Here is a 19,871-nt window from a genome sequence, read left to right as displayed (position 1 = left end):
AGGCGACGTTCCGGGCAATGGCCCTACTTCACGGCACATAACAGACTTCTGTGTCCCTTTTATCCAACGCAGAATCGCTGAACAGTAGCATGCATCGTTACACGGGCGGTTAGCGAGCACCTATTTGAATGCGGCGGTGTGGCCAGAACCATGCCCCGGTCCGCCTCCGTCTCCCCAGTGCCGATGTCTACGCGTGGTTAGGGGGGTGTCGGGCTTTCGACGTCATTCGCGGCCAGCCTTGGCCGGTCACCGAGAATCGAAACCCAGGCTGCCCCCAGTTCGTAGCGCGGCGGTGCTAACCATTACGCCACCGCTCCACTGACACACGCGCGTAGGAAGGGGAACCGGGGGATGGACAATCCGCGTCGGTGATGACGACCCAGGCTGGAACCTCGGCCGCGTGCTACCGCCTCCTCCCGCATCCTGCGAATGTCAGCACCCAATCCCCCCCCCACCACCGTCCCCCTGCCACCCCGACCCCTTCATTCCCCGCAAACCGCGGTTCCCACAGTCCCTGCCCACCCCCTACTCCCAATCCCCCCTCCCCGCGCCCACCCCCATCTCGACCCCTTCTCCCCCCCACCCCCCATGCCGTGTCCGCTTCGGGCCAGGAGCTCAAATTTACGCGGTCAGCACAAAAGGCGACGAGCAACAGAGCAACGAGTTGACTGCTGTTGTGTCGCATGCGATAGATAGATATGGGTCTGTCCGTCCGTATGTCCGTCCTTCTATCCATCCGTCTGTCCATCTGTCTGTCCGTCCTTCTTTCTATCCATATATCAATCCATCTATCCATCTGTCTGTCCGTCTATTTGTCTTTCCATCTCTCTGTCCGTCCGTACATCCATCAGTCTATCTATCTGTCTGTCCATCTATCCATCCATCTATCCATCCGTCTGTCCGTCTATTTGTCTGTCCATCTGTCTGTGCGTCCATCCATCCGTCCGTCTGCCTGTCTGCCCGTAACACGCGGGGACACGATGACACACAGCGCTTCTGCGGGGCGTTTCCTGGCCGCACAGTACCGCGCATTGTTCGGTACGATGTCCGACGTTTCGCTGCGCGTGCCGTAAATGTTCTTTAAGCTTCTTGATGAACCTCTAGGTAAGTTAATAATAGGCACGATGATTATTATTTTTATCATAATATATATTTATATTAAAAAATAATTATTTATATTATTGCTTTCCCCGGGAGAAGTGACGCGCCCCGGCTGTTACGCGGAGGCGTGGATCTGACCCCGAATTTTTGAAGAATCCAGCGAAGCGATTTCACTGCAAATGCCACGCGTTGCGAGAAGGGGAGGGGGGGTGTGAAGGAGGGTGATGGGGTAAGGGAGGGGGTGAGTGGCTGTGCGGGGAAGGGGGGTTACGGAGAGACGGGAGGGGGGGGGATTTTGAGAGGGTGGAAGACGGAGCATGAGAGGGGGAGGTTAAGGGATGGCGAGGTCAGAGCTGTCCCTAAGGTGCACGGCGAATCGGGGAGACCGCCCCGTGCCCCGCGCTTTGGGGGGCCCGACGCTTCATCGTCAACGGTGTCAGATGTAACACTTCCGGTTTAGTTTGAAGGGGTCGGGAAGGCCCACACGGTGGGGTTCGCCCCAGGCCCCGCACCCCCCCCTCTGTGGACGTCCCTGGGCGAGGTTGTAAAATGATTGGGGGAAGAGGGTGGAGCAAGGTGGTGTGGGTGGGGTGGTGGAGGAGGAGGGGGAGGAGTGTTGAGGGGGAGGGGTGGGGGAGGGGGGTGGATTTGTGAGCGAAGCGCTCTCACGGACTGTTCGGGAAGGTAAGTGGGGTTTAGGCAGGGTACTTCACGACGAGAAGAGAGAGAGAGGATGGATGATTGCCAACGGGCGAGACTGGTGATGGACTGCCAGCCAATGTACAGGGTGGTCCAGATGCGACTCCTAATTAATATACCAATCGCACCGATTGGTATGAAACAACGTTGCGCTTTAGATAATTAAATGAGGGTCACCTGGACCACCCTGCAGAGAAGGCGCCCAAGAGACCGCCTGTCGCGGAGATGGAGCGACGTTCCAGATCAGCCCCTTGCGCAGGCGCGAGGTGGCTTGTGACGCGGCGGTGGCGTGGGGAAGCCTTCATCCAGCAGTGGATCGACAATGGCTGATAATAATAATACTAATGATGATGATGATGAGGAATGGGGGGGGGGGGGTAATCACTGATAATTATATTTGAATTTTAACAAAAGGGTCAGCCGCTCCGTGGAATTCGTTTAATCAAGACAAACTTTAAGACGGGTGGTTTCGACTTGGAGGGTTCTCATCAGTAAGTTGCGGCCTCTGAAACATCAACACCGGCGTCCGTTATTGAGAGATGTTGGCTGCTATAAATGTCCACGTGATGATAAGAAGCTCAGTGGTGATAGCCAAGTCGCTTCTGAAAAAGAACTATGCATAGCTGAGTGAGCCTTTGTAAAATACAAACATTGTAAATATTTGTTTAGTTTCGTGAACAGTGTCGTCACAAGAAGCATAAGGCGTCACAAGAAGCATAAGGCGTCACCGGCGCTCGGGCTGACGTCACTCTGTCCCTTTTGTGACGTTGCGTCATCTGGTAGTGACCTCACCGTGACCTTGGCGAGGGAGAGAGCTTCCTAAAGACCCCCCCCACCCCACGTGGGGGCACAGGCGCAGCCCCTGCAAGTGCTCGCTCTAAAACAAACTTTTAACTATTTTTATTTTACCAGATAAGGTCCACTGAGCTCTGATATCTCTTTTTCAGAAGCGACCTCGCCATCACAAATTATCGCTCAACGAAGTGGGCTCATCATGTGGACATTAAACAGCAGCCAAATACTCTAAAAGGTGATTATAAATGCGGAGGGAAGCAGCGAAGGACCCGGAGAAAACCCCACGCGACTCTGGGGAGACAGACATGCAAACTCCAAATATACAGCAGGCGTCTCGCCGATAGGGAGATGGGATCGAACCGGCGACCTCTGGGTTGCAAGTCCCGTGGTGCTGACCGTTTCACCACGGCAGCTCCCCTAAGCCAGACAAGCGGTTGTGTAATGCGCGCTCCACTTACAGACACGTTACCTCGGTGCGTGTGCATTTAACGGATTCTGTTTGGCCGCATAGAGGGGGCTAAACGGGCGCGGCACGGGCTCGAGAAGAGATTGAGTGACGTGTGGTCGAGTGACGTGTGTGATTGGTTGAGTGGGTGGTTGAGTGAGTGTGTGAGTTGGTGCTTGAGTGAGTGGGTGGTTGAGTGGGTGGTTGAGTGGGTGGTTGAGTGAGTGGTTGAGTGAGTGTGTGAGTGAGTGAGTGTGTGAGTGAGTGAGTGTGTGAGTGAGTGAATGTGTGAGTGAGTGGATGGTTGATTGTGTGGGTGGTTGAGTGAGTGAGTGGTTGATGAGTGGTTGAGTGAGTGGTTGAGTGAGTGTGTGTGTGAGTGGTTGAGCGAGTGTGTGAGTGGGTGGTTGAATGAGTGTGTGAGTGGGTGGTTGAGTGAGTGAGTGTGTGGGTGAGTGAGTGAGTGAGTGGGTGGGTGAGTAAGTGAGTGGGTGGGTGAGTGAGTGGGTGGGATGAGTGAGTGGGTGGGTGGGTGAGTGAGTGGGTGAGTGGATGGGTGAGCGAGCGAGCGAAGTGGCTCGGGCTAGCGAAGAGATGGAGCTGATGCAGTACAAGATAATATTGAGTTGAGTGGATCTGCCAATGACTGGGGTACCAGCGGTGTCAAGATCAGCCCCTGTGGAGGAGGCTCGTGAAGGACGCTGCTACTGGGCAGTTGGAGGCAGTCGCCCTTCATCAGCAACAACGGAGGTCAGCGGAGCAACGCTTAAAACACCGGACGGAGCGCCGGGCGGATAGAACGCAGCGAGTTGGCATAGTCTGGACCACAGCCGGTGCATCTGCCAGTCAAACCATCGCACCTGGGTCTGTTCCGTGAACTCCTTTTAGCAGCGAGCCTTCGACACTTCACGTGGCCTCAAGTGCACCGCTCACGACCGATAAGAGTGACGAATATCTGAACCGGTACTGGCCCTCCCCTAGGTCGACTCAGCCTTAAATCAGTACATGTCGCGGTGCGTTAACAACAGTCAGGCTGATGAGGGTTTAGCCTCGCTTGGTGTTCGAGCTCGCTGATGGAGCTCAGAGCAGTCTGGGCGAAACGTCATCGCCAACATCATCACCATCATCATCATCACCATCATCCCCGCCATCATCGCAAACATCGTCAACATCGCCATCACTGTCTGGTGATGTTTAATTCAGTCGTGAGATGCATTCAAATGGTCGGTCGGTAACGGTGAAGGCCTTCATCGAGCAGCTGGTCGATCATGTCCATCGATCTTGACGATTACACCTAACCGCTCTCGACCCGCCCTCTAACCACTCTCTAACCACTCTCTAACCACTCTCTAACCACTCTCTAACCACTCTCTAACCACTCTCTAACCACTCTCTAACCACTCTCTAACCACTCTCTAACTGCATTCGATCTGCTCTCTAACCGCTCTCTGGCCGCAATGAGCAGTCAACGCGTTCTGTGATCGCTCCGTGCGTGCAGCGCTGACCACAAGGGGCAATTCTGCTCCTTTGTGTTCCAAATGTTCCAGCGCAAAGACAAAGATCCACCGTGTAGCCTCAACATACTGTTGTGGAAAGTTCTGTTGGCGCGTTACACCTATGAAAGCCGGCACGGCGCGCAAGGGGGTGGGTGGCCAGCACCACGCTCGGCCACACACACACACACAGACACACACACACACAGACACACACACACACACAGACAGACACACACACAGACAGACACACACACACGCGCGCTACACTACTGGCCCTGGTGTCTCGGGGCGTGTGTGTCGTGTTCGCTAACCACCGCAGGTTGTTCAGAGAGAGAATGGTGTGGTGTGGTCTGTGTTGTTATTTTTTTTGGGTTGATCATCTCCTTTGTTTTACGAAGCGAGGCCACGACCCATGGTGCACCCCAACAAATGCGGCGGAGAATCCTCAGCGTCCGGACGGTGCCCACCGTGGAACTTTACAAAGTGCACCCCAGAATAAGAGGTTATTACGCGTATTGTTATTTAGTATTCTGACTTTGTATTCTTATTTTTATTCTTATTCTGTATTCTCATTTTGCATTCTTATTTAGTATTCTTACTTTGTATTCTTATTTTTTATTCTCATTTTGTATTCGCATCTTGTATCCTTATTTTGTATCCTTATTTTGTATCCTTATTTCGTATTCTCATTTTGTATTCTTATTTTGTATTCTTACTTTGCATTCTTACTTTGCATTCTTATTTTGTATTTTTATTTTGTATTCTCATTTAGCATTCTTATTTTGTATTCTTATTTTGTATTCTTATTTTGTATTTTCATTTTGTATTCTTATATTATATTTTTATTTTGTATTCTCCTTATGTATTGTTATTTTGTATTCTCATTTCGCTTTCTTATTTAATATTCTTAATTCGTATTCTTATTTTATATTCTTAACCTATTCTAATTGTTCAAACTTTGATACTGCCACAAATTCCCCATAGATGTAGCTTCTCAACCCGAGCTAGAAATGCTCCGATGCGTGTGGCATTGCCTTTGTGCTGTTCGCTTTTCGGCGTCCTCTGGCCTGACACCGGTCGTGAGACTCTGCCATGAAGAGGGATGTGGTCTCTGGAGTAGCCCAATCAGTTTCAGAGACAATGCAGATATTATCAGAGCACATTTCTTTGCATGTTCACCACAAGTACTGTGTGTGGATAATGCAGACTTGATGCCTCGCAAAAAGGTATCCGTTTGGCGTTTGAACATCTTAACACAACTCCTGTTGTATTGCCAGAAAGGGTAAAAATGTATTCCTATTATGTCATACTGATTACTCTGCTCATTTACCTGGGAACGCCTCACCGAGTCTCGCGACTCTTACCCAGGAGGGTCCTGCCACATCCACGGCAATTGAGAAAGTTTTTGTTCTTCCAAATGTTCACTCCGTGGCACACAATCGCCTTCGCTCCTGCGAATAGCGTCACGGGATCTTGAGCGACCGCTGGGAAGCAGGCGGCGCGTGAAGGTGCAGGCGAGAGCGAGAGAGATGGCGACGGCCTGGGAGGCCTTCATCCAGCAGTGGATTGGTCACAGCCGCTGATGACGATTGTGCGTGTATTTTAAACGCACGGCCACTTGCAACTTTACAAAGTGCACCCAAAAAAAAGACAAACGCGCTGCGACACGCCCGCCCGCAAGCACGTACGCACGCGCGCGATGGATCAACGTCACAACACATTTATGAAGGTCCATTGTCTGAAACGTCGTCTATTGTGTATTTATTCTCTTAAGGGCACGGGGTTATGGATGTACGTATTGAGTTGTTTTACTATTCGACTTATACATAAAAAAAAAGTTTGGCTGGCTGGGTGACTGGGCAGACGGCCACGTGCAATAGACGGCCACGTGCAATGGACGGCGTGCTGCTAGTTGATTATACGTATTATTGACTGTGCCTTTGCACCACTGCCAACGCAGCAGCAGCATCGGCAAATCATTCGAGAAATAAATTAAAACCGGATTGAAAATAATCACTTTGATTTGAAATCGCCGCCGAAATGAAAGCAAGATCTTCAAACGTTTCGGGGGGGGGGGGGTGTCTCCTTTTCAGGAATTATCGGTTAAATTCGATGTTTTTTTCTCCCAGTCGATGTGATCGAAGCAGCGATGGTAACTAGTTATCTCGCGAGTTAAATAGTCATCTCGCAAATCACATCCCCGTCTCAATCCACTGCTGGATGACCTCACCCACGCCACGCCACATCGGCCAAGGGTTATTGTTTGACCATACTTCACCACGCTGGCTGAACCAAAGCGAGGCCAACACACACAACCAGAACCACATCGCGCGTTACCGCGCCGTGCTGCCGAGCGAGCGAGGGGGTGTGGTGCTCTCTTGCCAATAACAAATCTGGCAGCCTCCGCAGAGTTTGTTTAACAAGCCAGATACGACGGCAGCTTTGCTCGTATCAAATAAATATTGCCCGGATAGCATTGGTCTGGGGAAGTTGACGGGAAAAAAATATTATCTAAATATCGGCGCTTTGCAAAGACGCTGGGAATAATTGAAGGAATGTTTCTCCTCTTTGTGCAAACAAGGCGAGGAATGTGGCGTTTTTCGGCGTCGCTGTGCCAGAGATTAAAACAAAAACCTCCGCGTGTCACGGACCTCTGACGCAGGCCCCTCTGCGGTGAGGTCATCCGTGTCACTCATTCGCATTCACTCAATCACTCACTTCATTCATTAGGCAAACGGAATTGCGCGCCACTGCGTTGGCAGCGGTGCAAAAGCAGAAACAACAGCGACTCTATCCATCCGCCTACAGAGTAGGCCCATTGCCCGAAACGTCGCTTATTAAGAGGGATGTGGTGGGGGGGGGGGCAGAACTAGTTCAGATATCACTCGCTAACGATGACGATGCCCCGTGATGGGGAATCGAACTCAGGTTTGATGGGGTTCCCTGCGCACTGGCACACCCCGCCGATGAAATGAAGCCGGCAAGCTACGGACTGCATCCACACTCACTCACTAATTAATTAATGCGAGTGAGTGGGGGGGGGGGACTTTGTGGGTAGGGCACGTGACAGCTCGGAAGGGACGGGATGGCGATGGTCGAGGACGATCAGAGAGTGGCAGCCGAAGGATTGGAAACTGACGAGGAGGAGGTGGAGGTGGAGCGACTTAAGGCAATGATATCGTGTGCGGCTTCGGAGTGGATTCGTATCGTCAGTGTTGTTGTCATATCGCAGGATCGTGAGAGACGGTGGCGGGAGGCCTTCATCCAGCAGTAGATTGGCCGTGGCTGATGACGCTGGTGATATTGATGATCGAGAAAATGAGATGCGATCGATAGGGCATCGCGCCCGATGCCGTTGATGCTGCGACCGCCGCCACACCTCGCCATCACTCCCTTCCTGCTGCCAGATACCAGGACTCGGAGAAAGTCGACGCTCACAACCTGGCAAGCGTTGCTCACAGAGGCTCATCGTCATCATCCCCACCACCAGCAGCACCACCACAACAGCCACCACCAGCACCACCACCAGCACCACCACCACCACCAATACACACCATTCGGCAGTGACGTCACCACGGCGCCTGTGCCAGGCGAGGTGCCCTTTGAGGCCACGTGAAGTGTCGAAGGCTCGCTGCTGGCAGGAGGTCACGGGGACAGATCCGTGAGCCCACGTGTTGACTGACTGATACGACTGGCAGACGCACCAGTTGGAACCCCCTGCTGTGCAATCTTGCCGCGTTTTAGCCACCCCGGCGCTCCGCTCGTTGTTGTGAGCATCGCTCCCTCTGTCGCCACCACCACCACCCCACCGCCCGACTACAAGGGAAGCTGTTGTAAATATTTGTGGAGCGTGATCACGTAAACACAACCAGCGAGGGGCAGCAGTTGGGAACTCGGAGCCATTCGCTGTACAGGCGAGGGGGGGGGGCTCCGAAACGTCAGCTGCTTACCGCACGCGGTGATCGAGTCTACGGAGTCATTTCGGGGGGGGGGGCATCTCGCCCAAGGCGTCGCGAACTCACAGCGATGGTCCCCGTGGACCTCTCTCGATCCACTGCTGGATGAAGTTCCCGCGCCACATGCGCGCCGATGTTGCTCGTCGGGGAATGTTGGTTAGTAGCCATACTTCACTTCTCTGGTCAGTACGGATTGCTGAATTAGCGGGGGGTGGAGGATGTGGGGGGGGGCAGGACTGATTCAGAGATCATTCGCCACGGATGTTAGCCGGGAATTGAATTCGCTAACCACTGCGCCGCCACTCCACCTCGATGTGATGTTTGACTGTGACCGTGCGTGTGCACGTGTGTGTACGATTCACCGTGAGTGTATCTGTATGTGTGCCTGTATGTGTACCTGTATGTGTGTGCCTGTATGTGTGTGCCTGTATGTGTACCTGTATGTGTGTGCCTGTATGTGTGTGCCTGTATGTGTGTGCCTGTATGTGTGTGCCTGTTTGTGTGTGCCTCTATGTGTGTGCCTCTATGTGTGTGCCTGTATGTGTGTACCTGTATGTGTGTGCCTGTATGTGTGTGCCTGTATGTAGCTGTTAGCGCGCTGCGCTATGAACCTGGCGACCCGAATTCGATTCTCGCTCACGGCCAACACCAGTGACGATTTTCTGAACCGGTCCTGGGCCTCCCCTAGATCGACTCAGCCTCAAATAAGTATCTGCTGCGGTGTGTAAACATCGCCACTGGGGAGACAAAGGCGGCCGGGCGTGGTGTTGGCCACCCCATTTCATCGGTGCTACTCGCTAACAGCACTTGCCCCAATAGTCTGCTAAGGCTACACGGGGGAACTTTGCCTTGTGCCTGTGTGCACAGACGTCCCTGTAAACAAACGCGGTGATGAAGAGCCGCGATGTTTACATCAACACCGCAACTGTCGCACGCAACTCGGCACGACACGCGACCACGCAACTCTCACCAATCGCTGGTGATGATGATGATGACGTTGGTGGTGACGATGATGATGTTGATGGTGATGATGTTGGTGGTGATGATGACGTTGGTGATGACGTTGGTGGTGATGATGATGGTGATGATGTTGGTGATGATGTTGGTGGTGATGTTGGTGGTGATGATGATGGTGATGATGGTGATGTTGATGGTGATGTTGGTTGTTGTGGTGTGTCCATGCGTGTTGATGTGGTGTGTACATGCGTGTTGTTGTGGTGTGTACAGGCGTGTTGCTGTGATGTGCTGTGATCAAAGGGTTATTGCCCGAAACGTCGCCTGTTATATATTATATTTCCTTCTCAGGTCCCACAGCGTTGTTGACGAGTTTGTTGTTGTTAGTGGTGTTGGTGGTGTTGGTGGTGGTGGTGCACCACTGTTAACGCAACAGCAGCAGCATCATCTCCGAGCAATGGGTTTAGTTTAGACGAGACTCAGCTGCATTAAGGCACCGAACGGACATAAATCCACATTCCTCGCTGTTGTTGTTGTTTCAGACCACAAAGGGACACAATGCCGCCCATGTCCAACTCGGCACAGCAGCAGCCTGGAGCTCCATAGGCCCCAGGACTCCGGGAGAAGTTCACAGTCGCTCAGTGGGAGTCGCTCACTCCTCTCTGCTGCGCCTATTGTCTAACTCTCGTCTCACTCCACTCGCCTACCTCTCCCTTCACTCTCCACTCACCTACCCCTCCCCTCTCACTCCACTCACCTACCTCTCCCTCCCCTCCTACTCCACTCACCTACCCCTCCCCTCTCATCTCACTCCACTCCCCCTCAATTGCAACCCTTCCGCACGGTCTGCCACCCCCTCCCCCCAGCCCTCCGTGCTGCAGACGCCCTGGCCCTTGTCAAAGTCGACCAGAGCCCCGTGCTGTCCGCCCGCTCCCTGCGACTCGCCGCGTCCCCTCTCCCTCTCGCCTCACCGCCAAAATGAATATCACCCCCCCTCCCCCCTCCCCCAACGCGGGTTGTGCGCGGCATGTCTCGAGGTGCGCTCGCATTTGTACTCCGGCGGTACAATTCGGCACTGTCTTTACGAACTGGAAGCAGTCAAAGCCACGGGGTTTCGACTTTCTGAATGTCGCCAACAGGGCGCGGCGGCGGCGTGCCGCTCGTCGAGCGAGCGCCGCTGCGCTGCCGTCGTGGTCTCCCCGTGGACACTCCGCCACCCTGCGACGCTCTTGCTCTGATGGATGGCCATTGCCCGAAACGTCCCCGATCATATGTTTGTTCCTTTTAGGGCCCCAGTGTTATTGACAAACGAGAGAACGGGAGGGAGGGAGGGGAGGGGAGGGAGGGGAACAGAACCGAATCAGATACCACTCGCTGATGATGATACCCGTAGCCGTGACTCGAACTCAGGTGTGGCCACTGAGGAGTGAGCCTGTAGGCTCACGAGAGGCGAGTGGCGGGGGCTTTAGGGGCGAGGGCCATGGGGGGGGGGGGGTGGACAATGGCACGACTGTGGTACAATATCCGGTCAGCACAACAAGTGCAGTACAGCAACATCTTAGGGGGGGGGGACATTCTGTACCACGTTATTACCGTCGTTCTTCGTCGTAGTAGTATGATTATCGTGGCTTTCTTATGGCTTGGGGGGAAAATGTTTGAGAAAAATCCACCACGATTTTGGCAAATGCAGATTTGAATAGAGGTGGGGGGCGATGGGGGTTCGGGGGAAAGGGGGGTGTGGGGGGAGGGGTGTTGGTGGAGGAAGGGGTGTGGGGGGAGGGGTGTGGGGGAGGGAGGGGGTCGCGGGGGAGGGAGGGGTGCGGGGGGAGGGGTGTGGGGGAGGAAGGGGGCGACGTGAGCAACACACCGGCGTGTGGCTCTTAGCAACTTCTCGTCAAATTTCCGATCTCATTTCTCACTCTCCTTTACTCCCGCACCCCCTCTCTCTCTCCCGTCTCTTCTTTCCTCTCTCTCCCTCCCTCTTACTCTCCTTTCTCTCCCCCCCCCTCTCTCAATTATCTCCTCTGCTTTCCTCTCTCGCTAATCTTTCTCCCGTCTCTCCCTCTCTCGCACCCCTCCTCTCCTCCCACTCTCTCCCAACCTCTCTCCTTTACTTTCTCTCTAACCTCCCCCCTCCTCCTCTTATTTACTCTCTCCTTTCTCGCTCTCCGCTCTCGCTCTCCTCTCTCCTTTACTTTTTCTCTATCCTATCTTCCGTTCCCCCCTCTCTCTTTCCTCTCCCCCCTCTCCTTCCTCCCCCCCTCTCTCTTTCCTCTCCCTTTCTCTCCAATCCCCTTTCTCTGGCAATTCATTCAGTCGGCTCTCTCCCTCCTTGGCCGAACATCGCAGAAGCTCCATCTCTCTTTCGCTCTCTCTCTCTCCCTGTGTGTCTGGCATGGAAGCTGTGCATGTGCGTGTGTGCATGCATGTGTGTGCGTGCATATGTGTGCGTGCATGTGTGTGCGTGCATGTGTGTGCGTGCATGTGTGTGCGTGCATGTGTGTGCGTGCATGTGTGTGCGTGCATGTGTGTGCGTGCATGTGTGTGCGTGCATGTGTGTGCGTGCATGTGTGTGTGTGTCTTTGTAACAGTTAGAGGGGTTGTGGGGGAGCGGGACTGAACAGAGACATCAGAGTTCAATTCCCGCCCACGGTCAACTTCTCGCGACGAGCGAATCTGAGATCCCAGGTCAAGCTCGCCACCTTCACCAAACCCGCATTGACCAGCGTGGTGAAGTATGGTCAAACAACCTCCAATGACCCGCACGGCGCGTAGGGAGGCCCTCATCCAGCAGTGGACTGGTAAAGGACTTTGAGTTTGTATAACGGAGAGGGTACACGTTCTGTGTGTGTACGCGCAGATGGGAGCGGTGGGGTAGTGGTTAGCGCACTCCGCTGCGAAGCCGACGACCCGAGTTAGATTCCCCGCAGTATCGTGGCGATTGTATAACCGGTTGTGGGTTTTTCGTAGATCGACTCAGAGTTAAATGTGGACCTGCTAATGGCTACACGGGGGAGTGTGTATTTTGAGCGTGTCGGTGTATTTTGAGTGTGTTTGTGCTGTACATGTGGTTCCGTGTTGGCCTTCAGAGGTGTTCGCTCACAACACTTGCCCCAGCCGCATGTGTGGGATATAGGGGGCAGCTTTGTCTGTATCTCTATATGTGTGCGTGTTGAATAGTCAGAATCAGCAATGCCACTGCCGTCTGATTCACTCTCTTTGAACGACACAATGATGATGATACAATCTGTATCATCATCATCGTCAATATATTTAGCCATGATCAATCCGCTGATGGATGAAGGCCTTCCCAATCAGTCGTCAACTCCTTCCATAACTCCCGCATTCTTACACTGGCGCTCGTTATGATGATGATTATTTTTTTATTCGAGATGGGGAAGAGGAGCTGCCAGATGTGGGGAGCGAAGCCTCAAGCTCTCTGCGCTCACCCAATGAGACGGTTCACGCACAGCTGGGAGACATTAGCCGGGAGGGAGGGAGGGGGTGGGGTGCAGACCCCCCGCCTCCCACCCTACCCCTCCTCTCAACATCATTCTCTTATCCCAAGAGCCGTCTGGGTATTAGAGGAATCCTGGAGGCAGAGACACGAGGAGAGACGGACAGACAGAAGGGGAAAGAGATACGAGGACAGGAAAAGACGGTGTGAGACGGGGGGGGGGTTTGAGAGACGCTTAGACATCTCCACCACCACCATCTCCACCATCACCATCACCATTTCCACCACCACCATCATCATCACCACCACCACCACCATCTCCACCACCACCATCTCCACCACCACCACCATCTCCACCACCACCACCATCTCCACCACCACCATCTCCACCACCACCACCATCTCCACCACCACCACCATCTCCACCACCACCACCACCATCTCCACCATCTCCACCACCACCACCACCACCATCTCCACCATCTCCACCACCACCATCTCCACCACCACCACCACCATCTCCACCACCACCATCTCCACCACCATCATCTCCACCACCACCATCTCCACCACCACCATCATCATCATGACCAACTTCCATCATCACCAAGTGGCAGCACGACCAAAGTTGTAAACAAGGAAGGACTCACTAACAATCGCCACTGCTATTAAATATTGTACAAACATGTTTGACTTGACCATAATGATTTATAAGAGGGGCTAAACCATTCAGCAGTGGGTGGGGGGGATTAGCCCCCCCCACCCCGACACTACTGGGCTGCAGAGGAGCGGGAGGGGGCGTGGGGGGGAGTGGGGGGGATTGTTGTACATAAACACACACACGGAGCTGCCAGGGGACACGGCCAGACCACAACAAAGCCGCCGTCAGCAGCGCAGCCGCCCTCAAAGTCGCTGCCCAAAGGCGGGGACGCTCCGCGGGTTTCTAATCCGCAACGTCCGATAGAAGCCCCCCCCCCCACTTGGCGACGTTACTCCTACGACGAGACCACTGCGATGTAACCAGCAGCATCATGAGAAGTACATCACCGCCACCACCAATACGCACGTGTCCATTGGGTGAATAGAAAGTTGAAAGACGCGAGCCACAGCCGTGCGAGTGTGGCCATGCAGCCTAAACTATGGACCCGCACAGTAAACCCACAGAGACGCACAGAGGCACATAGAGGCGCATGGAGATAAATAGCGACTCACTCGATGAGATATACACAGAGACATCTAGACATAGAGAGACACACGCAGAGACGAGACACATCGAAGGAGTGCACAGTAAACCCACCCACTGTGGGCTGGGCTCCTTCAGCGCAGGAGGAGGAGGAACAGCGACACGACACGAACTCTCTCTCTCTGCTGCTGAAGCCCTCTCGTCGTGGCCATCAGCAGCAAGCAGCCAGCACCTCGACATTGGCGCCGAGCTCCTGAGCCATCACGCGGCTGGCTGTGTAAAGCCACCGCGCGCAAGAGAAGATTCGTACACGGGCGCGTGGGAATTTTTCGCGGATTTCTTTCCTTCTCGCCTCTGATGAGGCACACGGAAGGTTGGCTAAGGGAGCAGAGGGGGTGGGGGGCGCTCTGAGTTGAAGGCATTCCTCTCGCGAAAGTGTAGCCGCCTTTTCCTCGATCCACTGCTGGATGAAGGTGTCCGGAACAACGCCGTTCAGGTCGTCGAGGGGTTTGTGGGGGGGGTGGGGTTATTTGTCCATATTTCACCACGCTGGTCAGTGAAGACGGTGAGCCACATAGACGCGTTGACGTGGAGGTGCAGTACAACTATGATGACAGCGCGCTTTCGTGTATCGCGGTCCGGCCATGCACGCGCTGGCCAGGCTGGGGTGGCCTGCTTAGCTTCGTGAATGTGGCCGAGATCGCAGGCGTTCCGGAAAGGCCGGCTGATGTGACCCGAAGTGAAATGTTGATCAGAGCAATCACGCGATTCGGTGACATTGCCGCCGCTGCTGCGTTGGCGACAGTGATTCACAAAGCACAGCCAACACGGCGGAACAACAACAGCAGCAGCAGCAAACGCCGCGTGCGTCGTCTTAAAAAAACATAGGCGACGTTTCGGGCACTGACTCTTGTTCGGAGAACGGTCAGAAGGTGTATAATGGGACCACTTTTCGGGAGCAATGGTCTTCTTCGTAGAAGGGGCATTGCCCGAAACGTCGCCTATTTTTTATTTTATTTTCAAGCCAGCGTGTTATTGACGAACGTGCTGTGTTGTTTATGTTCCACGCGCACACGAATGCGGTCAAGTTGTCGACTTAGCAACCAAGGCAAGAGAGGGGGCATCGGGGTCGAACGGTGGCGCTGTGGGTCGCGTTCTCTGCTATGAACTCGACCTGCTGCTGTACTCAATCCCTAGGAACAGTAAACTCGTTTCGATAGACTGTGGATAATAGTGTAGGGCTTTGTCAATCCACACATACATGCATACTGTATATACATACATGAAGCAATAAAGACAAAATTCCCCGTATAGTCTTAACAGGCTGTTGGGGCAAGTGCTGTTACCGAGCACCTATGAAGACCGGAACGTCACACCATGGGGGTAGGTGCCCAGCACCACGCCCGGCCGCCTTTGTCTCCCTAGTGGTGATGTTTACGCACTGCACCAGGTACTCATTTGAGGCTAAGTCGACCTAGGGGAAGCCCAGGACTGGTTCAAATAATCGCATATACCTGTCAACCCCTTATCAGTGCCTATCTTATTACAGACCACTTTAGATCTTATTGGTCACCCCGTGTCCTTATACATCTCAACGTTCATCCTACAAAGTGCCATCACAAGGGAGAAACACACACACATAGACAAAATAAATTACTCGTATTGAAACGGCTGCACGCCGTATGGACCTGAAAACTACATTTCCCTGCACACAAACACGGGCTAAACCGTGTGGGTTGCCGGGTTTGTAATCGTCACTCGTGTTGGCCGTGGGTAGGAATCGAACTCGGGCCGCCAGGTTCGTAGCGCGTACACCAAGCACAACGCGACACACACACAGCCACTACACGGAGGAGCACCGACCAACACACCACCACCACAATAACCACTACCACCACAACCACTACCACCACAATAACCACCACCACAATAACCACGACCACCACAACCACCACCACAATAACTACCACACCACCACCACAATAACCACTACCACCACAACCACCACCACCACAACCACCACCACCACAACCACCACAACCACCACCACCACCACAACCACCACCACAATAACCACCACCACAATAACCACAACCGCCATTCCTCACTAAGCGGGGGTAACCATCGCCAACAGTGCGCGTGCCAGAAAAGGTGCACCAGTAGAACCACCAGCACAACCAATAGAACCACCAGTAGCACCACCAGTAGATCCACCACCAGCAGCACTACCACCAGTAGCACCACCAGCAGCAGCACCACCAGCACCACCAGCAGTAGAACCAGCACCACCAGCACCACCAGTAGATCCACCACCAGCAGCACTACCACCAGTAGAACTACCAGTAGAACCACCACCACCAGCAGCACCACCAGCAGCACCACCAGCAGCACCACCAGCAGCACCACCAGCAGCACCACCAGCAGCACCACCAACAACTCCAACTCGCGCGTGTGGTCTGGTGGAGTCGCTTTTATCAGATTCGCAATCCGGATGCGGCGTGGATGGATGTGTGGGTGATGGCCGGATAAGAACTCACTTCACTCGCTCGAGTAAGGAGACTTGGGCTTTTGCAAAGCTGCGTCACGTGTCCCGCGGTCGCCTTTGTCTCTCCCCGACTGCGCCTCTCGTTCTTCCCACTTCCTCCCTCCCTCCCGGCTCCTAGAGGGAGCAGAGACGCGTCGCTGTCGCCTCCTCGTCGTCTTCCTCTCTCCTCCTCCGCTGCTCCACCACCATCATCATCATCCGCAGAAGCGACCGAACGAGTAGTCGTAGTTGAGCAACCACAGCAGCAGCCGAAGAAGCAACCAAACCCGCACCTCCGATTAGCGCGGTTGGCTACGTACGGTGCGAAAGAAGTTCAACGGACGCAGCAGCAGCAGCCGCGGTGACGCCGCGAGCACCACGCTGCCGACGAAGCGGCGGGGAAGTGAGTAAGGAGCTGCTGCGGCGGATTCCAGAGAATGCGCATGGAGACATGCCCCCTCCCCCCTCCCCCCGTCTCCTCCTCCCTCCCCCCGTCTCCTCCTCCCGCTCCTCCTCCTCCACCAGCAGCCATACAACTCTCCCTCCCCCTGACTCCCAACTCCCCCTGACTCCCAACTCCCCCTGACTCCCAACTCCCCCTGACTCCCAACTCCCCCTGACTCCCAACTCCCCCTGACTCCCAACTCCCCCTGACTCCCAACTCCCCCTGACTCCCAACTCCCCCTGACTCCCAACTCCCCCTGACTCCCAACTCCCCCTGACTCCCAACTCCCCCTGACTCCCAACTCCCCCTGACTCCCAACTCCCCCTGACTCCCAACTCCCCCTGACTCCCAACTCCCCCTGACTCCCAACTCCCCCTGACTCCCAACTCCCCCTCACTCCCAACTCCCCCTCACTCCCAACTCCCCCTCACTCCCAACTCCCCCTCACTCCCAACTCCCCCTCACTCCCAACTCCCCCTCACTCCCAACTCCCCCTCACTCCCAACTCCCCCTCACTCCCAACTCCCCCTCACTCCCAACTCCCCCTCACTCCCAACTCCCCCTCCCCCTTCTCTCCCAACTCTCCCTCCCCGTCTCCCGTTGCGCTCTCTCCTCCCTCTTGCTGTGACGTCGTGTGTGTGTGGCGTGTGTGTGTGTGGCGCGCGTGTGCGTGTGTGTGGCCTGTGTGTGGTGTGTGTGGTGTGTGTGGCGTGTGCGTGACGTGTGTGTGCGCGTGGTGTGTGTTGGTCTCTGTGTGTGATTATCGGAACCAGTTCTGGGGCCTCCCCTAGGTCGACTCAGCCTCAACCGAGTATTGTACCTGGTGCGGAATGTAAACATTGCCACGAGGTGCTCACTAACAGCACTTGCTCCAAAAGTCTACCGAGGCTACACGGGGAATCTTTATCTTTGAGTGTGTGATGTGTGTGCGGTGGGTGTGTGTGTTGAGTGTGTGTGTGTGGTGAGTGTGTGTGTGCGGTGTGTGTGCGGTGAGTGTAATGAGTGTGGTGTGTTGTGAGGAGCGGTGGTGCATTGGTTAGCGCGCTGTGTTTCGACCCGAGTTCGATCTCCGCTCACGGCCACCAACGCCAGAGACTTAACAAAGTGAACTTGTATCTGGGCCTCCCGCTAGGGACGTTCGGAGCGGTGCAGCGAGGACAAATATGCGGAGACAAAGGACCAGAGGACACGCCCCCGCAATAGCCTAAGGGGCCGTCCATAAATGACGTCACGAAATTTTGGACGATTTTTGACCCCCCCCCTTCGTCACACGGCGTCTCAAAAAGTCAGACGTCATTTATGGACGGCCCCTCAGATCGGCTGTGTGGGCCAGTGCACTCCGCCACAGTTTGTGTGAGAGCGGCCCCTGGCGTCCGCAATGACGCACTGCCACCTGCACGGCCACCACCTCGCAACAGCCTCACGCCTACAACGCTTGGCACAAGCCCCGGTGGCGGTTGGGTAGTGGCGGTCACCCATCCGAGCACTGACCAGGCTCATCGCTGCTTAGCTTCACGAGATCTTTGGCGATCGGGCTGAGCCCGTCAACTCAGTTAAACTCGCGTGGTGGACCCGATTTCGTCGCGGGCAGCTGAATTCCAGACTCGCATCCAAAATCTGAGCTGTGCTGGCTCGGCGTTCTTCTGACCTCAGAGCTCACTCGGCCATCTCAAGCCTTCCGCGGAATTCTAAAGGCGCTCCCGCCGCAGATTTCTATCCCGCGGGTGTCGGTGCGTCCGCGGTGGAACTCGCCGTGTCTCTCAGCCCGGGGGGGGGCGGGGGGGGCGGGGGGGGGGGCGGGGGGGGGGGGGGGGGGGTGGCGGGATTAGCCCTCTCGAGACGAGATCTCGGCTCTGATTTAGAATCGGGGCTTAATCTCTCATTGGTAAGGCGTGGGGTGTTGGGTAGCGCCGTGGCTCGAGTGAATGTAGCGCACAGCGGAAGGTATTGTGAATGTGGTGTGCCGGGTGAGAAAATGTATTAAGACAATTTATTTTAATTGTAACAGGTAAGGACCACTGGAGCTAAATAGTTGTCATTCGGAAGCTACCTGGCCACAAATGATAGCTCTACACAGTGGCTTATCATCACGTGGACATTGATAGCAGCCAAATACTCTAAACGCGTGATGTTGATTCAACATGTGGAGGGAAAAACTGGAGGTCCCGGAGAAAAACCACGCGACCACGGGGAGAGAGAGAGACACCGCAAACTCAACATATACAGCAGCAGGCGTCAGGGTCGGTATCGATCCCACGACCTCCTGCACACCAGGCGAGGGAGTTAACATCTTATCGCCACCGTGACTGCGGGCTGGCGCCCCGGACCAATGCTGGTGGAGCCGCACCCCCTTCGACTTTTCAACAATTAAATAATGAACGCGTGGGTTAAAGGCGCATCTCTGCAAGTGCCTGCCTGCTCACGCGACTGCTGGCGGACGGCCGCCAACTGAAAGGGAGCTCTAGATAGCTCCTCTAGAGGGGTATTTGGCCTACTTCTCCCACGCTGGTCAGCACGTGCTCGAAGACGAGGCAGTACCCATACTTTACCCCCCCCCTCCACTACACGATGCGAATTTTCGATCGGCTCGCCGATGTTTCCTGCTGGGAGTGCAGAGGCAACTGCCGCACCGGGAGATCGGACAACCGGCGACCTCTAAATCTCCAAGGCCACTGAAGCCAACCACAGCGCCCTATCCATGACACCACCCGGGCCGTGCTGACGTCATATATTAATCAACTATTGATTATAATATGGAGTAAGTAATGAATCCCGCGGTTGTAATCTCAGCAAATCGCCTTTGCGCTTTTAATCCG

This window comes from Lampetra fluviatilis, chromosome 8 (genome assembly GCF_964198595.1).
Source record: "Lampetra fluviatilis chromosome 8, kcLamFluv1.1, whole genome shotgun sequence".
In the NCBI taxonomy this organism is placed as follows: Eukaryota; Metazoa; Chordata; class Hyperoartia; order Petromyzontiformes; family Petromyzontidae; genus Lampetra; species Lampetra fluviatilis.
Note: the sequence above shows the minus strand (reverse complement) of the source record.